This window comes from Oryctolagus cuniculus, chromosome 1 (genome assembly GCF_051225735.1).
Source record: "Oryctolagus cuniculus isolate XC-2025 breed Fujian yellow rabbit chromosome 1, ASM5122573v1, whole genome shotgun sequence".
NCBI lineage: Eukaryota > Metazoa > Chordata > Mammalia > Lagomorpha > Leporidae > Oryctolagus > Oryctolagus cuniculus.
The window spans coordinates 26,172,483-26,179,392 of NC_142867.1; the positions used below are offsets into that span (position 1 = coordinate 26,172,483).

The 6,910-nt window shown below is 38.8% G+C and overlaps 1 pseudogene across 1 annotated transcript; it reads right to left on the reverse strand.

The window, feature by feature from the left end:
* Window positions 1-2,375: 2,375 nt before the first annotated feature.
* Window positions 2,376-3,076, reverse strand: LOC100344204 (large ribosomal subunit protein uL6 pseudogene; annotated as a pseudogene). The gene has a single exon (XR_016217601.1). The product of XR_016217601.1 is annotated as a large ribosomal subunit protein uL6 pseudogene (transcript).
* Between the last annotated feature and the right edge of the window lie 3,834 nt (window positions 3,077-6,910).

The window sequence follows — 6,910 nt, forward strand, 5'->3', positions numbered from 1 at the left end:
CAGAGAAGCTGGCATTGAACTGAGACTCCAATATGGTATATAGGCAGTGGCAGCTTAACCCTCTGTACCACAATTGTGGCCCCTGAACTCGTATTTTTCATCGAAAGAGTAACCCAGTTTAAAGCTGCAGCAGGAAAAAAAGGAACATTAATAATTTTACACAATATTTTAAGATCATGTACAGATCTCACACAGAACATTGACTTTTCTCTTAAGGAATTTTAGTTCTTTGGCATACAGTATGGTCTTTTTTCTTGCAGTATTCTTCCTCACCCGGTGAATGTTGAGTTTGATCATGCATCTTCTTTTCACCACTGGAATATAAGTGGAGTTAACACAGACACTTTTAAAGCCAATATATATTTCCATTACCCTTGTCTTTGGCCCTCTGCTACAGAAATGAGCTTGTCCCATTTGAGCTTGCTACTTAAAGTGTAGACCTAAAAAGTTGAAGAATGTGGAACAAAGCTTTAAATCTTCCACAGTCTGATATAGAGCCACAGTTAGAATTTAGCAGTGTCACAGTAAAGAGGCAGCCTATATGTAAGGTGAACTGGAAGTGTTTTATAGATTGTTTGTGAATAAGATAAATGTTACAAATGTATCTGCAGAAAAATTAAGTGCATAGACCAGACTTATGCTTCTTTTATTTAACAATGTGTTTTTGCTTCTGTTGTAGCAAATTTTCAATCATCTATACCAAAACAAATTTAGATTTTATACTTAGTGTTGGATTATGCTTTATCTATATTTAAAACCCCTCATGTGTATCACAGAACACTAGACGAAAAAATTAAAAACTATGACCATATCCAAAAAGGCATTGCACAACAATATACTTTTTTTTTTTTGACAGGCAGAGTGGACAGTGAGAGAGAGAGAGACAGAGAGAAAGGTCTTCCTTTGCCTTTGGTTCACCCTCCAATGGCCGCTGCTGCCGGCACACTGCGCTGATCCGAAGGCAGGAGCCAGGTGCTTCTCCTGGTCTCCCATGGGGTGCAGGGCCCAAGCACTTGGGCCGTCCTCCACTGCACTCCTGGGCCACAGCAGAGAGCTGACCTGGAAGAGGGGCAACTGGGACAGAATCCAGCACCCCAACCGGGACTAGAACCTGGTGTACCAGCACCGCAAGGTGGAGGATTAGCCTGTTGAGCTGCGGCGCCAGCTACAATATACTTTTTATAATACACATTTATTGCATTGTTCTCCATAATATTTCCACTAAATTGAAGCTCCATTAGTCTCTTTCTATTCCTTATTTCTGACAAGCTGTTTCTTTTTGTACATTTCTGGAACATGTTTACCCTCATTTGCTCAATGCTGCCTCCCTACCTTCATTCATAGTTTAATTGTCACCTCTTGAGAGAAACCATCTCAGACCACCATCATCTAGTAGCTCTCCTCATTTTTCTCTCCTTTCCTCCCACCTTCTTCATTATTTCATTGTTTTCATTACAGTGTTAATACCATGACTACTAAAAATAACTACAGCCGATTTATATTAAACACTTACTGTATGTCAAGCTCTATTTTAAGTGAATAATTTAGAATAATCCTTTATGTAAGTACTATCTTTATTTATTTATTTATTTGAAAGTCAGAGTTACACAGAGAGAGCAGAGGCAGAGAGAGAGAGAGAGAGAGTGACAGAGAGAGAGGTCTTCCGTCCGATGGTTCATTCCCCAATTGGCCTCAACAGCTGGAGCTACTCTGGTCTGAAGCCAGTAGGCAGGAGCTTGTTCTGGGTCTCTCACATGGGTGCAGGGGCCCAACAACTTGAGCCATCTTCCACTGCCTTCCCAGGCCATAGCAGAGAGCTGGATCAGAAGAGGAGCAGCTGGGAGCAGAACCAGCATCCACATGGGATGCCAGGACTTCAGGCCAGGGTGTTAACCCACTGGGACACAGCACCAGCCCCAATGTAAGTACTGTCTCTAAAAAGAGGAAACTAGGACACAATTGATATATATTAATTTGTTCATTTTTCTATATTATGAAACCAATGATGATTTTCTCTATCAAATATTCCTAACATCTATTATAAAGCCTGGTATAAATAGAAACACATGAGTTTTTTGCTTTCTCAATTAAGTATTGAGTTTCAGAATTTCTGAACTATTATTTTTTATAAAATTCTCCTTAAATTCCCAATGCCTAAGATCTTTCGTACATCTATTTATTATTTTCAATCAAAATGGCAAACCACTGTTATGAAATCTCTAAAAATAACTAAAAAAATGAAAACTGATGGTCCTGGCTTCGTGTGTTCCAATAAATTAGCCATTACCTTTATATGACATGACTATTCAGCACATGGTATGTGAATAGTGCAACTAGGAGCTAAATTTTTAACTTTATTTGATTTTAATTAACAATTTTTTTTCTCAAATCAATAATCTTTTATTGCATTATTAAAATACCACAAGACACAATCTGGGTTCTTGTTTCTGCAGCCGGATAACTTTTAGGTCTTATTCATCAGCCTGTTGAACTGTTCCTTTTTCAGAGACATAGATACCATCCAAAAATTTTCTGATATCTTTATTTTTAACTGTTGTTGCCTGCTGAATCAAAGCAGCTGAATTTGAAACAAGTTCAATGTCATTTCCTTCAAGCACTAATTCATCTTTCTGGGCTTGAGACACTGAACAGGCAACACCTGGCCTCATCTGAACCCTTCGGATGTACTTTTCACCCAAGAAATTTCTAATTTCAACAAGAGACCCATTCTCTTGAATAACCACGTTGATGGGGAAGTGAGCATACACTGACCTCATCTTGTAACGGAAGCCCAGTGTAACCCCCTTGATCATATTCTGTACGTGACTACAGATCGTGTGAACAGTTGCCAGTTCCTTTCTATTTCCCCACCATTTGTCAACCCGGAGCCTCTTCTTTTTCTTTCCCAGGAGACTGAGTTCCACATTGATGTGGTTGAAGTCCCTCCGCAGGGTTCCTCTGGGCCCCTTCACAATGACTGTGCGCCCCTTCAGACTGATGTCGACATTTTCTGGGATGTCGACCGTCTGATTGCTGAGAATGGTCTTCATTCTCGCAGTAGATGCAGCAAAGAGGTTAATTAACAAATTTTAATAGAGACATCATGCTGCTGGCTTGCCATAGTGGGAAACATCATTCTAGAAGCTATATGTGAAATACAAAAACAAAGGGAAACCTCAACTTTGAACACTTAAGTTTCTTGAGACAAAGAGTGAGAAATCTCTACAGTTCAGTGAATTCTCTCTTTAAAAGGCTATATCACAATGATGGGACATTTGATTATTCATTAATCAAATATTTACTGACTGCTCATTATATTCCATTCTCTGTGACAAACCAATGAATAATAAGAGACATAGACTTTATTCCCAAGGAGGTTTGGTCTAGAGGAAAATATCAGCAAGCAGTGTATCAGAAAGGAAGAGCTAAAATAATGAAAAATATGTGGAAAAAAATGAACTGAGCTGAAAAACATACAAACGACATCTGGAGATGAATCCTGCTAGTATTTGGAGGGCAAATTTTTGGGTAGAATAATGATGATGGAAGACAAATTAGGAGAGTAGAAATCATTGGAAACCTGGAAATCATTAATTATTAATGAAGGTGAAATAAAATGAAAATTTTATTAAAATTAATTACTGACACAACCTGCTGGGAAAAGGTTTATTTAAAAAATATATTAAGAAATTGCTCACAGGTATGGTTTAGATAATAGTTTGAATGTGTTAAGGACTTGATCCCTAGAATGTTATATTTATGAATTAAAAATACACCTTAATCCAATTACATTGACTGAAGATGGAGCATTGAAAGTGATTATATTAAAAGATGCTAAGGCCGGCGACACAGCTCATTAGGCTAATCCTCTGCCTGCAGCGTCGGCACCCAGGGTTCTAGTCCTGGTTGGGGAGCTGGATTCTGTCCCAGTTGCTCCTCTTCCAGTCCAGCTCTCTGCTATGGCCTGGGAAGGCAGTGGAGGATGGCCCAAGTGCTTGGGCCCTGCATCCATATGGGAGACCAGGAGGAAGAACCTGGCTCCTGGCTAAGGATTGGCACAGCATGCTGGCCACAGCACACCAGCCGTAGTGGCCATTTGGGGGGTGAACCAATGGAAAAAGGAAGAACTTTCTGTCTCTCTCACTGTCTAACTCTGCCTGTCAAAAAAAAAAAAAAAAAAAAGATGCTAAAACAGAGTCCAGATTATTAAATCATCATGCATTATAAAGAGTGTAGTAGCAAGCTCCCTGTCTCTGCTTTCTGGCTCCCCATGTGATCCTCCCCTCCATCGCTCTTATAAGATACAAAACCAACCAGACTATCTGATCTTGGACATTGAACTTCCATAATTGTCAACGAAAATGTAATATTTCTTTCTAAGCATCTTCTCTTAGGTAATGAAAAGCTGGCTAACTTATGTAGGTAAAGTAATAAAAAGCTGATTTACAAACAAGGACTTGAAAACATAAAATTAAAATATTTACATATGTAAGTAAGCTACTTCCTTATAAAATGTAGCAGAAATATTTTTAAATGCATTTGGATATCACTTTGAGTAAATTATACTCAATTTACTTAATATTATTACTAATACAAAGATTCTAGAAACTTGAAATTACACTGAGTTTAATAAATCATCGTTGCGGCTGGCGCTGTGGTACAGCGGGTTAATGCCCTGGCCTGAAGCACCAGCATCCCATATGAGCACTGGTTCTAGTCCCAGCTGTTCCTCTTCCCATCTAGCTCTCTGCTATGGCCTGGAAAGCAGTAGAAGATGGCCCAAGTCCTTAGGTCCCTGCATCCACGTGGGAGACCCAGAGGAGGCTCCTGGCTCCTGACTTTGGATTGGCATATCTCTGGCTGCTGCGGGCAATTGGGGAGTGAACCAGCGGATGGAAGACCTCTCTTTCTGCCTCTCTTCTTTCTGTGCAACTCTCTGACTTTAGAATAAATAAATACAATCTTTAAAAAAATTATCTCTCAAACAAAATTTCATTTAAGGGTAGCATTTTTATTAGCAGACACTAGGCTTGTTTGTGTGATCCCTTTGACTCTTAGACCTATCAGCGTGATCAATTGTGAACTGAAGTTGATCACTTGGACTATTGAGATGGCATTGGTACATGCAACCTTGATGGGATTCTATTGGAATCCCCTGGCACCTTTCTAACTCCACCATTTGGGGCAAGTCCAATTGAGCATGTCCCAAATTGTACATCTCCTCCCTCTCTTATTCCCACTCTTATATTTAACAGGGATCACTTTTCAGTTAAAATTTAAATACCTAAGAATAATTGTATGTTTATTACAGAGTTCAACCAATAGTACTAGAACAAAAAAAATACTAAAATGGATAAATTATTACATTGTACATTAACAGTCAGGACAAGAGCTGATCAAGTCACTGTTTCTCATAGTGTCCATTTTACTTCAACAGGTTTCCCCTTTGGTGCTCAGTTAGTTGTCGCTGATCAGGGAGAACATATGATATTTGTCACTTTGGGACTGGCCTAATTCACTAATACTAACTGATAGAATCAAAAAGGGAGAGAACGATCCAACATGGGAAGTGGGATACACAGCAGACTCATAGAATGACAGATGTCCTAAATAGCACTCTGACCTCAGGATCAGCCCTTAAAGTAGTTGGATCTGGCTGAAAAGCCCATGAGAGTATTTTAGGCATGGAAAGCCAAGACACTCTGGCAAAAAAAAAAAAAAAAAAAAAAAAAAATCTCTGCGAGTGAGATCCCAGTGGAAAGAACAGGGCCATCAAAGAAGGAGGTACCTTTCTCTGAAGGGAGGAGAGAACTTCCACTTTGACTATGACCCTGTCAGAATAACAGCGAAGTCGGCGAATCCAAAAGGCTTCCAAAGCCTTGGCAACTCATGACTAGAGTCTAGGGAGATTACTGATGCCATAAACAAGAGTGGAAGATTGTTAAGTGAACAACAGGAGTCACTGTGTACTTACTTCTCATGTGGGATCTATCCTTAATGTGTTGTCCAATGTTAAGTAATGCTATAACTAGTACTGAAACAGTGTTTTTACACTTTGTGTTTCTGTGTGGGTGCAAACTGATGAAAACTTTACTTAATATATACTAAATTGATCTTCTGTATATAAAGATAATTGGAAATGAATCTTGATGTGAATGGAATGGGAGAAAGAGAGGGAGATGGGAGGGGTGCGAGTGGGAGGGAAATTATGGCGGGGGGAAGCCAATGTAATCCATAAACTGTACTTTGGAAATTTATATTTACTAAAAAAAAAGAAAAAAAGGTAGTATTTTTAAAGATTTTTTATTATTAAAACTACTAGAAATTTTGGGTGTTAAAAAATTCGTAAATTCTTTGGATTGCATAGTTTTGTATGGTTAGTTGCTTTTTCTCCTGATCTCATTACAGATAACTTAGAACCTTCAGAATCAATCAGCTGTTTTTAGGTATATGTTACATCATACAGAAAACAAAAGCATTGGGTCATGTGGTCACTGAAATCTTCTAAGTCTTGGAACTCTATAAAAGCTGTAATGTGTAATATGTTGGAGTGAGCATCATTGTTTGATGGCTTAAACTGCTGCTTCAAAATCCCACATCCTATATCAGAGTGTCTAAGTTCAAGTTCTGTCTCTATTTTTTTTATTTTAGCATATGCGAATACAACTGGGATGCAGCAGAAAATGATGGCCCAAGTACTTGCATTTGTGCCACCCACATGGGAGACCTGAACTGAGGTCCAGATTGCTGGTTCCTGGCTGTGACCTGGCTCAGGCCTGGATCTCCCTCTCTCTATGTCACTATGATGTCAAATAAATGACTTTATCTTTTAATATAACAAATTGTACTGTATTAATAAGGTCTCAAAAAACTATTGCTCAATTATCAAAAAGGAGGCAATCATTTATTT